General features: G+C 48.2%; 1 protein-coding gene across 2 annotated transcripts in view; it reads left to right on the top strand.

Annotated features, from left to right (window-relative positions):
* The first annotated feature begins 16,343 nt into the window (after positions 1-16,343).
* GJC1 (gap junction protein gamma 1) overlaps positions 16,344-18,217 on the top strand; it is a 37,119-nt gene continuing 35,245 nt past the window's right edge. Inside the window, exon 1 of one of the 2 annotated variants that reach the window (XM_082195040.1) lies at positions 16,344-16,711. The gene's annotated coding sequence lies outside the window, so the exon portion shown is untranslated. Of the gene's footprint in view, positions 16,712-16,940; positions 17,160-18,217 lie in introns of those variants that run through there. The other variant, XM_082195038.1, reaches the window with a different exon arrangement.

Below are 18,217 nucleotides of genomic sequence, written 5' to 3'. Positions count from 1 at the left end.
GATATCCCGCTTTATCACTACCCAAAGGAGTCTCAAAGCAGCTAACATCTGGGCCTCATCAATAGGAGTATAGCATCTAGATCAAGGGAAGTAATAGTGCCACTGTATTCTGCTCTGGTTGGACCTCACCTGGAGTACTGTGTCCAGTTCTGGGCACCACAATTCAAGAAGGACACTGACAAACTGGAACGTGTCCAGAGGAGGGCAACCAAAATGGTCAAAGGCCTGGAAACGATGCCTTATGAGGAACGGCTAAGGGAGCTGGGCATGTTTAGCCTGGAGAAGAGGAGGTTAAGGGGTGATATGATAGCCATGTTCAAATATATAAAAGGATGTCACATAGAGGAGGGAGAAAGGTTGTTTTCTGCTGCTCCAGAGAAGCGGACACGGAGCAATGGATCCAAAGTACAAGAAAGAAGATTCCACCTAAACATTAGGAAGAACTTCCTGACAGTAAGAGCTGTTTGACAGTGGAATTTGCTGCCAAGGAGTGTGGTGGAGTCTCCTACCTTGGAGGTCTTTAAGCAGAGGCTTGACAACCATATGTCAGGAGTGCTCTGATGGTGTCTCCTGCTTGGCAGGGGGTTGGACTCGATGGCCCTTGTGGTCTCTTCCAACTCTATGATTCTATGATTCTATGAACATTCTCGTTTCCCTTTCTCCCCCACAACAATCACTCTGTGAGGTGAGTGGGGCTGAGAGACTTCAGAGAAGTGTGACTAGCCCAAGGTCACCCAGCAGCTGCATGTGGAGGAGCGGGGAAGCGAACCCGGTTCACCAGATTACTAGTCTACCGCTCTTAACCACTACACCACACTGGCTTCCAGCCCTACCTAGAGGGATTGAAGCTGGGTCCTTCTGGATGCAAGGCCGGGGCTCTGCCACTGAGCTACCCACAGCCCTTCCCCAAGAAGCTATAGAAATTGATGGCCCAAGCAATACAGTGGTGCCTTGGTTCTCAGACTTAATCTTAATGTTCTGGAAGTCGGTTCCAAAACCAAAGCGTTCCAAAACCAAGGTGCGCTTTCTCATAGAAAGTAATGCACAATGGATTGATCCGTTCCAGACTTTTAAAAACAACCCCTAAAACAGCAATTTAACATGAATTTTACTACAGTGGTACCTCCGGTTGCGGACGGGATCCGTTCCGTAGCTCTGGTCGGATCCCGAGGTTTCCGCAACCTGAGGACCACTTCTGCGCGTGCGGCGAAACCCGGTAAAATACTCAGGGTTTGCCCCGCGCGCATCCCAAAGCTTACATAACCAGAGGGTTATGTAAATGGAGGTACGACTGTATCTAACGAGACCATTGATCCATAAAATGAAAGCAATAAACAATGTACTGCAGTCACACAATCAATCAATCAGTAGCTGAACTGGGTTCCACACAGTCACAAAAACAAAACAAAAAAGAGCCACAAAAACAAAAACCCCAAATAAATGGCAAAAACAGACAGACCCCAGTGTAACACTCAAATTGGAAGCGTAACACTCAAAACGGAGCGCATTCAGCTTTCGAAAAAAGTTCGCAAACTGGAACACTTTCTTCCGGGTTTGCAGTGTTTGAGTTCCAAGTTGTCTGAGTACCAAGGCGTTTGAGAACCAAGGTGCCACTGTATGTTACATGTTGTTGTGTAGATCCTGACTGCCCAATTATTGGCTGAAAAGCACTAGCAGGAGCCAGAGATTTCCAGCATACATGGTGAGGGAAGGGTTGCTTGACCTCTTTGCTGACCCATCACTTCTCCCCTGTAATTCTTCCAATTTGCTCTCTTTCTCCCACCCCCGGTTAGGATCCCAGTCAAACCGTTGGAAGGCTGCAGTTCCAGCTGTGGCTGTAGAAACCGATAGGGGAAAGACATGTTTTGTTGCAGCTGGGGCAGATGAAGGCATCCAGCTGTGCTGCTGCAGATGCACCATGGCGTTTCTCTACGCTCCTCCCAGCGGTCATTCCTCCTCTGGTCACTGCTATAGATATATGACCTGTTTCCAGGCACTGTGGTCATCTGCAAGAGATTCACACACAACAGTGTTGATGTTGCCAGTCTTTGTAGCCAGTCATTTGCAGACAGAATTGGTAACTGGCAACAGGCCTGGTTCCGGAAGCCAGCTCTTTGGAAACTGACATTCCCCACCTTCATAGCTGTCAAGCGTCCCTTATTTGGCGGGACAGTCCTTTATCCCAGCGCCATGTCCTGCTGCTGTCCCTTATTGATGAGGCTTCGTTTGGCTGCTGGCTGGGCTTTCTGCCTTTGGCTCGGAAGTTGAACATACCTGTGCCCGGAAAATCCCTTATTTTGGCTGCTGATCCCTTATTTTCGAGGCTGCTGGTCCCTTATTTCCAAATCTGTAAGTTGACAGCTATGCACCTTCCGCCAAGCATATCCTAGCCTTTTCTAGACTCCCCCCTTCAATGTGTATTACTTAAAGCGGTACAGAAACTGAGTATTGTTACAAATCTCTGCAGCTTCCGAGATTTGTTCTCCTCCACTTGAGCTTATAGCCATGTTTTTTTCCCGAAATCAGTTTCTGAACTGACAGATCATGCACTTGCTGAAATCGACATGATGCTCTTCTCATGAGTCCCCCTAAGAACTGTACTTATTTTCCTCACATGATCTGGCAGCGCCTCCGTGCATTTCAAGTCAGGCTGCAATCCGGAGACCAAAATAATAATGTTTATGAATTATCCTGCAAATGGAAGGACTCAACAAAGGGTCTGTTGAGCTTTGTAAAACTGCACGATGCGGTAACATTAACTGGTCATTAAAATAGTTGATTAAAAAAAAGAGTACAAAATAATTTGAGCTGTTCAATGACGGTTGCTTATTAAAAGAAGGAATTCATAAATTCAGACACATGACGAACTCTATCATCTGATATATATGGTATCTCATTTTAAAATTACATGGTAATGTGACATTGGAGCCAACAAAGAGGCTCCGGAAGAACCATTTAGCCTGGAAGAAGCAGATATGGCTTTTTCAAAAATGGTTTTGATTTTACCATAAAAATGTCATTTTATCCATGCTTACAGTAATAATTTTATGTCAACCAATCTGTTGAGGTCTATCTGAAAAGCACGACATGAATATTGTCATCAAGATAAAATAGACACCAGGATTCCCTTTGTAATGTACTTAAAAAGAAGAGATACAAATCACCAAATATCATATTCAAAGGTGCCATCCTTCTACGTTCTGTGCACCTGATGGTGTATTTTACTCTAGTTTGCTTTTTTGTTAGCGTTGATTTGGTTAAAGAAAATAGATGTGGTTAAAAAGAATAAAAAAGAATTCCCTGGATGCCTAGATCCAGGTTTGGAGCAAGTATTTTTTGGTAAGAGACCCCAGCAGAGAAGTCAAATCACATAACATGCAGTAAAATGTGGAATTATAGGATGTTAAACCTTTAAAATACCCCCTTCTAAGTTTCTCTCAAAGTTACCCACTTCCCTTAGCATAGAAAGAGACCAACACATTTCGTAAGTTAAAAACGGTGTACTTACTAACTCTTCAAAGGTCAAATTCATGTGCTACCTGAAACGTTTAACTGGAGATACCGAATTGAAACAGGGTCATTTTACCTTTAATGTGTGTGCTGTACCAATGAATTTTTGCTAAACCTGAACCAGGTTCAACTCTTAGCTGTCAAGATCACTTTGAGAGTCCGAGGCACAAACTCACCTCTGTACACACCCACCCATCACTGCCTACCTTTCCCCAAGCTATCAGCTTTAGCAGCTACAAGTTTCCATGGTCTGGTGATTGTCATCTTTCTTTTGGGAAAGAGACTTGGTTTAAGAACAGTCCTGTTTACAAATGATTCAGTTTACGAACTCCGCAAAACCGGAAGTAGTGTTCTGGTTTGCGAACTTTTCCTCGGTCTATGAATGGAATCCAAACGGTGGAAGGGCACCGATAGCGGGAGGCCTCATTAGGGAAAGCTCGCCTCGGTTTAAGAATGGTTTCATTTTAAGAACGGACTTCTGGAACGGATTGAGTTCGTAAACCAAGGTATAATGGTACCTCAGGTTAAGTACTTAATTCGTTCCAGAGGTCTGTGCTTAACCTGAAACTGTTCTTAACCTGAAGCACCACTTTAGCTAATGGGGCCTCCTGCTGCTGCCGTGCCACCAGAGCCCAATTTCTATTTTCATCCTGAAGCAAAGTTCTTAACCTGAAGCACTATTTCTGGGTTAGCGGAGTCTGTAACCTGAAGCGTATGTAACCCGAGGTACCACTGTACCACTGTACATTGGAACATTTGATTTAGCACTGAGCATGTGCAACATACAACTTGATCTTACCTAAACAGTTGAGTGAGATAGGGATTTTACAAACCTAATTTTTTTATTACTATAAAATGGATTCTCTCCCCCCCCCAAAAAAAAACAGGAAGATAAAGACTGCAATTTATTTCATGTTCTGAGAGGCTCTGAAGCAGCAAAACGGAAGGTCTGTTATGGGTGCTAACAGAATATTTAAATTGCTTTCGGCCATTGCATCACATTTATTGTATTTATTTATTATTTAACAAACAAACAAACATTTGGCTATTTAATACCATTCACATTTCCTGCCAAATTTCAGACAGTTGGGAATTTCGTCTTCATTTTACAGAGATTAGACATGTTCAGCCATTATGATGGCAGAATACCATTGGACCCTTCTGCCCTCAAGCACTCCTGGACCTGTGTAATTTACTTGTGAGTAAAACCCACCGAGGGACGCGGGTGGCGCTGTGGGTTAAACCACAGAGCCTAGGACTTGCTGATCAGAAGGTCGCGGTTCGAATCCCCATGACCGGGTGAGCTCCCGTTGCTCGGTCCCTGCTCCTGCCAACCTAGCAGTTCAAAAGCACATCAAAGTGCAAGTAGATAAATAGGTACTGCTCCGGTGGGAAGGTAAACGGCGTTTCCGTGCGCAGCTCTGGTTCGCCAGAAGCGGCTTAGTCATGCTGGCCACATGACCCAGAAGCTGTACGCCGGCTCCCTCGGCCAATAAAGCGAGATGAGCGCCGCAACCCCAGAGTCGGCCACGACTGGACCTAATGGTCAGGGGTCCCTTTACCTTTTACTAAAACCCACCGAATGTTTATGTCACAAAATATAAAGGGATAGAAGGGAAGGAGGGGAAATTTAACAGCGGGTGATGGAGCACAGAGTCCAAGAACAGAAAAATCAACGGAGGGAAAGCATCAGAAGAAGAAACACAAATCTTTTGTTTTACATTCAATATTTTTTAATGTAAGCAACTGTGCCTATTAAAAGCATTCAACTGAAACAAATGGCCTACAGGGAGCCCCTAAGGTGGGGTTTCCTGGCAGGCTTTGAGCCCCACCACCTCCTCATTTTGTAAATTAAACATTGTAGAGAGGGCAAGGATTGATTCGTTCTGCGCTGGCTCCTGATGTCAGGCTAGATTTTGTTGAGAGCTCCCTGACCCCTTGCTGAGCATCCTGCTTCCCTTTCACAGTATGTTTCCTGGCTCTGTTTCCCATCATCAGGTTCCCCACAATGGGAGACAGTGCGAAAAAGCGGGTGGTCCCACCCTCATCATCCTGCACATGACCCTAGCTACACCTGAAAGGTCAGCTGGGAAAGTTTTTGCAGGCCCACTATTGCGTCATCCCCATACCTTGCTGTTGATGTCTGTCACTGGGAAAATATCGCCCTTACAACCTGTGGCCGTGAATTGCATAGGTCAACTATGCCCAGAGTAAACAGGTGCCCCTTTTTATCATCTCTTTCACCTGCTGCCAATTTACATCACTGAGTAATCCCATGGGTTTACCAGTGATTAGATGGTTTGGTCTTTCCTCCTCTTTTTTTTTTTTTTTTAAGCATAACAGACACATATTTTATCTTAAAACCTGAACCTACAACTAACAATATCCCCTCCTAAGTTGCTCTCAAAGTTTCCCACTTCCCTTAGCATCATCATCATCATCATTTTATTTACAGTGGTGCCCCGCAAGACGAATGCCTCACAAGACGGAAAACTCGCTAGACGAAAGAGTTTTCCATTTTGGAGGTGCTTCGCAAAACGAATTTCCTATGGGCTTGCTTCGCAAGACGAAAATGTCTTGCGAGTTCCTGCGGGGGTTTTTTTCCTCCCCCCCTTTTTCTAAGCCGCTAAGCCGCTTATCAGCTGATCCGATCAGCAGATAAGCCGCTAAAAGCCGCTAATAGCGCTAATAGCGCTAATCTGCTAATCCGTCAATGGGCTTGCTTCGCAAGACGAAAAAACCGCTAGACGAAGAGAATCACAGAACGGATTCTTTTCGTCTTGCGAGGCACCACTGTATTTTATTTACCGTATTTTTCGCCCCATAAGACGCACTTTTTCCTCTCCAAAAATGAAGAGGAAATCGGGGTGCGTCTTATGGGGCGAATGCCTGCAAGCCTCACGCGCCCGGCAGGAGGTCCCACCGGGTGCGCGAGGCTTGGGGCGGCAGCCTGTCGCCCGAAGCACGGGGAGCCCTCGGGAGGGCTCCCCCTGCTTCCGGCGAGTGTCTGCAAGCCTCGCGCGCCCGGCAGGAGGTCCCACCGGGTGCGTGAGGCTTGGGGCGGCAGCCTGTCGCCCGAAGCACGGGGAGCCCTCGGGAGGGCTCGCCCTGCTTCGGGCGAGTGTCTGCAAGCCTCGCGCACCCGGCAGGAGGTCCCACCGGGTGCGCGAGGCTTGGGGCGGCAGCGGACTGCTTGCGCGCACCTAGAAGCTTGGGTGAGCTCAGCGCGCCCCAAGCTTCTAGGTGCGCGCAAGCAGTCCGCTGCCGCCCCAAGCCTCGCGCACCCGGTGGGACCTCCTGCCGGGTGCGCGAGGCTTGGGGCGGCAGCGGACTGCTAGCTTCTAGGTGCGCGCAAGCAGTCCGCTGCCGCCCCAAGCCTCGCGCACCCGGTGGGACCTCCTGCCGGGTGCGCGAGGCTTGGGGCGGCAGCGGACTGCTAGCTTCTAGGTGCGCGCAAGCAGTCCGCTGCCGCCCCAAGCCTCGCGCACCCGGTGGGACCTCCTGCCGCGTGCGCGAGGCTTGGGGCGGCAGCGGACTGCTAGCTTCTAGGTGCGCGCAAGCAGTCCGCTGCCGCCCCAAGCCTCGCGCACCCGGTGGGACCTCCTGCCGCGTGCGCGAGGCTTGGGGCGGCAGCGGACTGCTAGCTTCTAGGTGCGCGCAAGCAGTCCGCTGCCGCCCCAAGCCTCGCGCACCCGGCGGGACCTCCTGCCGGGTGCGCGAGGCTTGGGGCTACAGCGGACTGCTTGCGCGCACCTAGAAGCTTGGGGCGCGCTGAGCTCCGCACGCCCCAAGCTCCTGGTGTAGCACAGCGCACCTGGGGGGGGGGAAATAAATTTTTTTTCCTTTATTTCCCCCCCCCCAAAATCTAGGTGCGTCTTATGGGCCGGTTCGTCTTATGGGGCGAAAAATACGGTAAATTATTATTTAATTTAATTTAATTTAATTTATTATTTGTTTAATAAATTATTATTAAATTTTATTTATACCCCGCCCTCCCCGGCCAGAGCTGGGCTCAGGGAGGCTAACACGAGTAAAATTACAATAAAAACATAATGGGGGGGGGCCAATTTAAAATACAGGTTAAAATGCAATTTAAAATGCAGCCTCATTTTAAAAGTAGCCCATAGATCAAAACCATAAGGGGAGAAAAGACATAAGGGTCAGACTGAGTCCAAACCAAAGGCCAGGTGGAACAGCTCTGTCTTGCCGGCCCTGCAGAAAGATGTCAAGTCCCGCAGGGCCCTGGTCTCTTATGACAGAGCGTTCCACCAAGTCGGGGCCAGTACTGAAAAGGCCCTGGCCCTAGTTGAGACCAATCTAACCACCTTGCGACTTGGGACCTCCAAAGTGTTGTCATTTGTGGACCTTAAGGTCCTCCGCGGGACATACCAGGAGAGGCGGTCCCATAGGTACGTGGGTCTTAGGCTGCATAGAAAGAGACCAACACATTTGGTAAGTTAAACATGGTTTACTTACTAACTCTTCAAAGGTCAAATTCATGTGCTACCTGAAACATTTAACTGGAGATTCCGGAATTGAAGCAGAGTAATTTTACCTTTATCATTGTGCTGTATCAATGAATTTGATGGGCACTGAACTCAAAATGTTAACTGGCGAGGCAGCTGTAAGAAAAGCTCACCTTTTGAATTCTACCTGTTGCACCCAGTGCTATTTTTATAGAAAAAGAGGTGCTGGAACTCACAATGAACGCCTCCCTTGTTCTCTTAGAATGGCAACGGTGCCCACCTGAGATGTGTCAGAACTGAATTTTGTCAAGTTCTAGCTGGGGGGGAAAATGAGACATCCATGTTATGGATTTTGACAGTCATGTTTAAAAGGCTTTATTTCATTTACAAATTCTCCAGAGAACCACAGATCAGTTGCAAAAGGTTTATGCTAACTCATAGATCTCGTAGTCAGAATGTGTTTTACAGATGTATACTGTTACGAGTTGTGTTGAGGGGGCCTTCTGGGAAATAATAATAATAATAATAATAATAATAATAATAATAATAATAATAATAATAATAATAATAATAATAAAGTGGGGGTAACACTTGCTTTGACACATCATCAACCCTCCCCACAAACAAATCAGAATGAATGCTCAATAAATAGTCAATGTTGTCCAGTCTCCCTGCAGATGTATTGGGGTGAATGCTGAATAATCAGGTTGTCTAGATTATTGTGTCCCATACACACAAATCAGTTAATTTTATTGCAGACCTGAAGGACCTTTGGGGTCCATACACACAAATCAGTTTTGGGTCCATACACACAAATCAGTTAATTTATTGCAGTCCTTCAGGAGGAAGGAGGAGTTAATTTATTTGGGTCCTTCAGGACGAAGCGCGGGATAAGCACTGAAGAAAGAAATCAACAAACATTTTCTTGTCTTCCGGATTGTAGGACCTCGTTTGACTTTTTTGCTGTGCTGCTGAGCCCAGCCCTTTATTCCTCCACTGTTTCCAGGACACTCGGATGATTAGGGTCCCCTTTGTTCTCAAAGAGGTGTCTAATTCCCTGCAGTTTTGTGCTCAGCGAGCGAGGAACGCAGGATCTGAAGGCTGCGGATGTCAGGAGTTCTTACGCTTATTTGCCACATTGGCTTAGGGTGCAAGCACTGTCGGGGAGGGAATGAGAAGGCAAGAAGCAAGGACCCCGGGACATCTGTCACCACTGCTGGAGTCAAAGGGAGAGGAACTGGGGTTGTGCCTCTAACAAGGAACAAGGGCTATTGCACTGTGAAGGATCCATTTGTTCCTGCTAATTACCCACCCAAGGTGACACAATGCCATGGCTGCCTGCCCGTGAGAAACTGCCCCATAAGGCCTCTTAACAAGGGGACTTGGACGCTAAATTTAACAGGGAACGACTGCTACGTGGCTTTGCACCCCCGTGGCTGCCAGCATTCATTTTAATCCCCCTTCTAAGACAGAATTGCTGTCCTTGCAGCCGACTTGCTCATAACTTTCAAGAACTGCCAGCCTTAACCTTGCTGCCTGCGAACCAACGGCAGGTTGGTTTGCCACGGGATTTAGCCAATGTTGCGATGGCTCGTGCGGTCCACACACATGCCTGTGGGTTGTCCTGACTGGACACGCCTTGCCCAAGCATGGAAACTAGGCTGTAATGCACTCTAGTAGCGATAACCCAGGCCACGTCGCCTCCCGCGGCCCCGGAAATGTTGAGGTCGTCGCAAAAACCCAAGCCATCACGGCTTCCCACTTTGCCATGCCCAAATTCCCATCTTTGTTGATGTACGACAGCCAGAAATGGCTGAACATTGGCAGAAGCAGGGGGAAGAGAGAATTGCAGACAGGGGCTGTCTCCTCCTCCTCCTCTTCCTCAGCTCCTGGGAGTTGAAGAAGGCGGGAATGGGGGGAAGAGGGAAGAGTTTTGTGGTGGGTACGAGGGAAGGAGGCCGGCTGGCTGGACAGTGAAATAGCAGCAGCAGCAACAACAACAGCAACAACAACAACAGCATTTTAAAAAGCAGAGACATCACCTTGCCAACAAAGGTCCATACAGTTAAAGCTATGGTTTTCCCAGTAGTGATGTATGGAAGTGAGAGCTGGACCATAAAGAAGGCTGATCGCCGAAGAATGGATGCTTTTGAATTCTGGTGCTGGAGGAGACTCTTGAGAGTCCCATGGGACTGCAAGAAGATCAAACCTCTCCATTCTGAAGGAAATCAGCCCTGAGTGCTCACTGGAAGGACAGATCCTGAAGCTGAGACTTCAATACTCATGAGAAGAGAAGACTCTCTGGAAAAGACCCTGATGTTGGGAAAGATGGAGGGCACAAGGAGAAGGGGACGACAGAGGACGAGATGGTTGGACAGTGTTCTTGAAGCTACCAGCGTGAGTTTGACCAAACTACGGGAGGCAGTGGAAGACAGGAGTGCCTGGCGTGCTCTGGTCCATGGGGTCATTAAGAGTCGGACACCTCTCATGAGGTGGCCAAAGTATTGGAGTCTCAGCTTCAGGATCTGCTCTTCCAGTGAGCACTCAGGGCTGATTTCCTTCAGAATGGATAGGTTTGATCTTCTTGCAGTCCATGGGACTCTCAAGAGTCTCCTCCAGCACCGTAATTCGAAAGCATCTATTCTTCGGCAATGAGCCTTCTTTATGGTCCAGCTCTCACTTGCATACATCACTACTGGGAAAAACATAGCTTTAACTATATGGACCTTTGTTGGCAAGGTGATGTCTCTACTTTTTAAGATGCTGTCTAGGTTTGTCATTGCTTTTCTCCCAAGAAGCAGGTGTCTTTTAATTTTGTGGCTGCTGTCACCATCTGCAGTGATCATGGAGCCCAAGAAAGTAAAATCTCTCACTGCCTCTGGTAGAAGAGATAGAGAGAGGAAAATAAGACTAAGAAAATAAAGAGCAACAACGTTTGGAATGCCGTAAAAGTTTGTGTCTGAAATAAAATACACTCTTCTTTATTAATAGAGAACCTGACTGAGGCTGAAGTGATTTTAACGGGGAGGACCTGGTTGGTGGCAGCGGATTAGTGGTGTACGGGTCAATAGTCCGTGAGACGACCGGGGGCTCCATACAAACGCCACACACATCCTTAGAGGTCTGCCAACTTCTGTGGACATGGCGACCAGGTCAGCGTGGATGTCGCCGAGACAGAAGCAGGGGCAAAGTGGGGGTGGTGGTGCCAGGGGGGCCATGGTGCTGGGCACACAATTTTTGTGGGGGCGTGAACCAGGTGACCCCATGCAGGCAATCCCACTGCAGTCCGGCCTGGTACATATCTCTGTCGGCCAGCCAGGCTCCCCCTGTTTTGCTCCGGTAGCAGTGGGGTCATTCTGGCGGCAAGGAATAGGCTGGCGCACCAGCGCATTTGCATCCTCCCCACCCACCCTGGGCGCTGAAAACTGACTCTACGCCGCTGGACCTGAAATGCAAGCAATGGAAATAAAATCAACAACCACCGCTTTGACCCATGATAACTGGATCCCAGTATAATTCCTCTGCAGATCATGCAGTGATACCGAATTGGGCGAATCAGCATTACGTAATGGCACCATCAGGGCTTCAGCAGGCCGCTGCTGGTGGCACCCCCGCCTGTGCGTAGCTTGAACTCTCCCCCGCCGTCCAAAATACAAACCTCTGAGGCTGTTCTTTGCCGTCTCCCCACCACCCAACCTTAAAAAAAATAAAAAATAAAGAAGAATCCTAAAAATTATTTTGGTTAGCAACTGGCGCTCGGGGCCAGGCCGCTAGCTGGCATGTGGTCATGAATGACCCCTGCTGTGGCAGGCTGGCTTGCTGGAGCAGAGCAAACTCGCAGATCTGATAGCTGCCCCGAGCACTTGGCGCAAGCTGGGGAACTGCGCTAAATATAGGCTTCTTGGGAACAGGCTGCTATGTGTGTGAGAGAGAGGGAGAGAGTAAAAAAAAAAAAAATGCTGTTTCAGTTTGTGTCATCATTATTACGAGCGATGATGATGGGCTTATTTCATTAAACGGGGCTTCCACTGCCTCTTTGTCGCTCGCCTTGGAGAACGACCTTTCCGAGCAGGTTTTAGCTCTCCTGTTCAGAGGATGTTTTGTGGCATATAAAAACTGTGCTTAAAAGGAGACAGTCAGGTTAAATAAAGGCGGGGGCGATTTGAGAGGACCAGCTCCTCATCTGGATAGGTCATTTGCCGATTCACACCAAGGCCACATCCGAACTATCTGTTTAAAGCACTAATTATACCATTCTAACAGTTATGGAAGGGACGAGGGTGGCACTGTGGGTTAAACTAGGACTTGCCGATCAGAAGGTTGGCGGTTCGAATCCCCACGATGGGGTGAGCTCCCGTTGCTCGGTCCCTGCTCCTGCCAACCTAGCAGTTCAAAAGCACGTCAAAGTGCAAGTAGATAAATAGGTACCACTCCGGCGGGAAGGTAAACGGCGTTTCCGTGCACTGTTCTGGTTCGCCAGAAGCGGCTTAGTCATGCTGGCCACATGACCCGGAAGCTGTACGCCGGCTCCCTTGGCCAATAAAGCGAGATGAGTGCTGCAACCCCAGAGTCGGCCATGACTGGAGCTAATGGCCAGGGGTCCCTTTACCTTTACCTAACAGTCATGGAATCCTGGGAACTATCGTTTGGTGAGTGTGCAGAGAGTTGTTCGGAGACCCCTATTCCCCTCACAGGGCTACAGTTCCAATAGCAGTTTAGGTAACTCTGTTGTAGTCTCAGGTAACTCTGGAAACTGTAGGTCTGTGAGGGAAAAAGGCGTTCTCCTCAGCACTCTTAAACTACATTTCCAGGATTTTTGGGAGGTGGGGTGAGGTGAGCATTGAATGTTTAAATTGGTATAATACTGCCTCAAAAATGTATAGTGAAGATGTGGCCTGATCAGCTATTTTTAATTGTTGTCAGGGATGGAAGTGAGAGCTGCTCATAGAAACCAACAGAGAAATCCAATATTTTAATGTATCTGGGATTGGACCCCAGAATGTCCACACACCTTCAACGGCCACACCCTCCTCCCACCACAGACAGAAAACTGTTTCTGGCCCCTGGTTCTTCTCGTGGAGACTAACCTAGTGATTCATTCATAATGCTATGTTTTATATATATACTATTCCCCATTTACTTTTCAGCATGCAAATCTGTCAGCATCCATAAAGGTAAAGGGACCCCTGACCATTAGGTCCAGTCGTGGCCGACTCTGGGGTTGCGCCGCTCATCTCGCTTTATTGGCCAAGGGAGCCGGCGTACAGCTTCTGGGTCATGTGGCCAGCATGACTAAGCCGCTTCTGGCGAACCAGAGCAGCGCACGGAAACGCCGTTTACCTTCCTGCCAGAGTGGTACCTATTTATCTACTTGCACTTTGATGTGCTTTCGAACTGCTAGGTTGGCAGGAGCAGGGACCGAGCAATGGGAGCTCACCCCGTCGTGGGGATTCGAACCGCCGACCTTCCGATTTGAAAGTCCTAGGCTCTGTGGTTTAACCCACAGCGCCACCCGCATTCTCAGCATCCATACCCCCACTATAAACCTCCCATGCGTACCCGTTGTATTATTTAATATATTTTTTATAAAATAAATGTACTTTTTCATAAAGTTAATAGATGCCACAAGTGCCTACCAATATCAACTTGTAAAAGGTAAGCGTCTGGAACAGGTTCCTTATTACAAAACAAAGGTGTAGTATAGCCTTTGCATTCTACACATTTATTCGCAAAATGAAGATGTTTCAAAACAGGGTTGTTGTTTTTTGCTTTTCTTCCCCAAGGCTAAATTTAATGGAAATTGGTGATGTAAATATGTTTTGCTGCTTTGGGGACAATTGGTCAAGGTTGTGTTTTTTTTAATAGTGCTGCATATGACCACTGAAATAATTAATGAAATTGCTGCAGTTGTGTTTCATAACCTTATAAATACTTTGGAGAATAAATGCGGGTTTTGTTTTTCAGGAACATAACTTTGTTCAAGCTTTTCGCAAGATCAGCAGCAACCCGTGACTTGCAGAAGCAGGAAATGGTGTAAACCAAGCTGTGCTTTGTGATCCAAGGGTCGCAACTTTCAACCCCAAATCTATGCAGTTGCAGTCTTAAAGGATTCAGAATAGAATGGATCTCTCAGTCTGTTGTGGTCTTACTTTGGAGGCCCCAGAAGAAAAAACTGCCACTGGTTAGGTTGCTTGTACAATCTGGCGAATCCTAGTTCTTCACCTTGTATGACTTTTTAAAGATTCTGACCATCTTTGCTGTTTGCTTTTGACCTTTAAGTGATAAGACAAGGATAGCTAACCCGCAGCCCAGCAGTTTGCAGATGTTTTTAAGTGTGCAAAGGCTGGGATAGGGCGCTGAGCTAGGATTTGCTGAGAAGAGTGTTTTTCAGAGCTTGAACAGAGTAACATGTGATTGGTTTGGGCTTTGAGTGCTTCATTAACAAAACGACATTGACAAACTGGAGGGAAGAGTGCACGATGGCGCGACTGATCTCGGAGCCGCGGGGACTGATGTTATGAGAAAAGATTAAAAGAGCTAAAAATGTCCAGTGTGGCAAACTGGTGAATAGCAGGAAGGCACTTCACGTGGCTATAGGGATATGGATATGGGGCGGGGGAGAATAATTATTTGTTGAAGGATTTGTCTTCAGGGCTGAATTTGAGTCCTACCTTAGCCCGGGAGACAGTTTTGAAAGCTGTGAGTTGATGTCAGTCGCCTGGCAAAAGGGCCAGGGAGCAGAAAAAGGCTGTGCCCTATGGTGGCCCGGGGACGATGGGAATTATAGTTCAAAACAACTGGAGGGCACCAGCCTAGCAAAGGCTGCTATAAAGAGAGTCTTCCGAATGCAAAGGATGTTTTCCTCTTGGTGCTCACATGCCCCAGTACATGGAGAAAGGGGTTTGGCGGCAGAGCGTGTGACTTCCAAGCCAGTGCGAACCCCAACACTGACCCATGTTACAAAATAAGCACAGTTCAAAGATGCATGGGGAAAGAGGACAAAATTAAGATGGGATGCTGGATGTGATGAAACATCCAAAAGGAGGAGGCAAAAGGAACAAGGGGTTTAAACAGGACACGGGTTTCTGATAAGCTACGGTTTTTCTAAATGCTACAGAATAGAATTCTGCCGTTTTAAAGGCCAGCCACCCGGGATTGTCAGTTGCAAATCCAAATCGGAGGATGCGAGTGTGCAAAATTCCCCTATGCTGAAATCTACTGGTGGAGTATCTGAGCATGCAAATTGCATGCGCTGGGGCATGGGGTATGGTTATGCAAAATATAATGGTCTTTTAGCAGAGAAATGCTGGCATTTTAGCTATGTAATATGCATTGAGCATAAAGCAGGCGCATAGCTGTCAAGCGTCCCTTATTTGGCGGGACAGTCCCTTATTTCAGCGCCATGTCCCGCTGCTGTCCCTTACTGGTGATGTCCCTTAAATAAGCTACTGAAGGTAATGGGGCCCTTTCTATGTCCAGCTGTCCTTTGTCAACAACAAATTGTTGCTTTTTGTGTTGAATATATGCTATATGGTAATTTATGGACCTAATAGGTATCTAAAGCCATTTGTATGCAACAAAATATGTATTTTATCAAAGTAATTGTTGATCCCTTATTTTGGCTGCTGATCCCTTATTTTCGAGGCCGCTGGTCCCTTATTTTCAAATCTGTAAGTTGACAGCTATGAGCAGGCATAGGCAAACTCAGCCCTCCAGATGTTTTGGGACCACAACTCCCATCATCCCCAACAGGACCAGTGGTCAAGGATGATGGGAACTGTAGTCCCAAAACATTGGGGGGGCAAGTTTGCCTGTGCCTGGCATAAAGGCTGTGGGTTCTGTACAATCAGTATTCAGGGTATGCAAAATTCCACACACTGCACAGTTGCTTTTTAGGATGCAAACCAGAGTTGTACACCTTGGTGTGCAAATTCCAGGCAATTGGCATTCTGCCTTCACATAATGTGGATTAGACATTTACTGAGTAGTTATTTCTACTTTTGAGGCTGAAGCTCCAGATGACCCGGTGCTTGCATTTTGGGTTTGTAGAGTGTGCAGTGGCTGTAAACCAGCAACAATAAAAGTGTGCTTTGAATTCCGTGCTTGTAACTCTATACAGGACTGAATGTTTAAATTTCTGTGTATCGGACAGCTGTGCTTGCTCAGAAAGCACCAGGCAAGCACAAGAAGTAGGTGCAAATTTCATGTTTGTTTTGCGTCGGCATTCTAGATGCATTTTGCTGCTGCAGATGTTGTTCAGCAACACTTTCCTCCTCCATAAGTATGTAGCAGATCCAGTATGAGCGAGCGATGCATTATAGCGCTTGTCTTTGGCTGTGGGTATCAGTGGTGCAGGACATACTGATTGCAACGCGTCTTTATTTGCGTTGTCTGGTCGGAAACCATTCAAATAAACGCGTTTTGCAGTTCCAATAATATGGGGCGGGAGCTCAGCACAGGAGGTGGAGCTTTTGCAACTTTCACCACGCGTCTTTTTTGCCATCCATAATCTAGCAATGATATCAATAATCGTTTGCAATTTTAAAAGGCGTCCTTTTCCCCTCTTCTGTAATGGCACGAGGAAAGGAGTCGGCCGTGATCATAATGGGACAATGCTTGCACCTGTGCGTCTTTGCGTGTTGGCCAAACCCTTCCAGAACACGGCTGCTGCAAATAAGTGTAGATCGATTGAATTTTCAAGTTTGCAAAACCAAAAGAAGCGTCGATAGTAGCAGGTCGGTTGCAATTCGCCCCGCGCGTGCCAGGCAATTGCACGGCGTTTTGCAAAAGCCACTCTGCTCGCGAGTCGCGCCGCTCTGCGCGCGGGCGAGGGAGGGAAAAGGAGGAGGAGAAGAAGAGCGAAGGCAACCACTTATTCGGGTTTTGCAAATGTTTTAACGTTTCATTCTTTTGCAAGAGGCTCCATAAATGACGCTGTTGCAAGGGGGGCGGGAGGAGGGAGGGGGGACGGGATGCTTTTGCTACCCCCTCCCTTTGCTCCTTCTCCTGGGAGGTGGAGAGAGAGGGAGAAGGGGAGGGGGAAATCCCGACGGTCGTATCCGGCTCGCCGTCTCCTGAACAGCCACGAGAGGCTGCCAAGAGCGGGGCTGGGGTTCGCCCCCTCAGGACCCGGAGCGGACCCGCCACCCCCCTCACGAGGGGGGAATGGCCTGAGGAAGGCGGGTGAGTCCAGCGAGGCGGCGAGTTATGGGGGCAGCGCGCGCGCAAATAGGAGAGGTTTCTTGGGGGCGGCGGGGGGGGGTTCCATTTGTGGGGAGTCCCGGGGTGGCAGCGGGGCTTGAAATGTGGACGTGAGGGGGCTGAATCCTCTCCTCATGGAGGTGAGCTTTCGAGGGTCTCGGGTGGTCTTCGTGGTGAGTTATAGGGGGGCATTTTTTGGGGTAAGGGGGCGCACGGAAGAAACGCCGAGGCGCTGAGGGGGGACACCTTGGGAATGGCCGCTTGGGCAGGCCTCGTCGACGCTTGCCTTCTTTCCTTGAGGGGGGAGGCGGGGGCAGTGGGGTTGGTCGAGGGCAAAGGTCCCGGAGTGGCCGGAGGGCAAGGAGAAAGAGGGGCTGGGGTGGCGGCTGCAAGTCGCCCACCTTTTAGCCTGCGCGCTCGCAGCATGCTCCTCCAACTACCCCTACCGTCGGCTGCTGCGAGAAAATTAGACGCAAAACAGGATATGTCGAAAAAGAAATTATTATTATTATTATTATTATTATTATTATTATTATTATTATCTATTAATTAAACGAGGGCATCAGTTGGTAGGAGGGAGGGAGCGTGAAGAGGTTGGGCCCACAGGTGAGTGAGGACGCAGGTGATGTGATTAGCTGGGCCCCCAAGCTGTGCCTAATGGGTGGCAGTGGTTCTCAAACTTTCTCCTCTGGGCCACACTTTCAGAAATAAGGCTCACACCAAACTGATTATTATTATCATTGGTAAGAAATGCATTGAAAAGCAAAAAGGAGCAACTCCTAGCAGGGCTTAGATAGATAGATAGATAGATAGATAGCAGGCATAGGCAAACTTGGCCCTCCAGCTGTTTTGGGACTAAGGTAAAGGGACCCCTGACCATTAGGTCCAGTCGTGACCAACTCTGGGGTTGCGGCGCCCATCTCACTTTATTGGCCGAGGGAGCCGGCGTATAGCTTCCGGGTCATGTGGCCAGCATGACTAAGCCGCTTTTGGCGAACCAGAGCAGTGGATGGAAATGCCGTTTACCTTCCCGCCGGAAC

The sequence above is a fragment of the Podarcis vaucheri genome (genome assembly GCF_965113315.1).
Source record: "Podarcis vaucheri genome assembly, chromosome: 13".
NCBI classification, from domain to species: domain Eukaryota; kingdom Metazoa; phylum Chordata; class Lepidosauria; order Squamata; family Lacertidae; genus Podarcis; species Podarcis vaucheri.
This window is presented reverse-complemented; position numbering and strand designations above follow the sequence as displayed.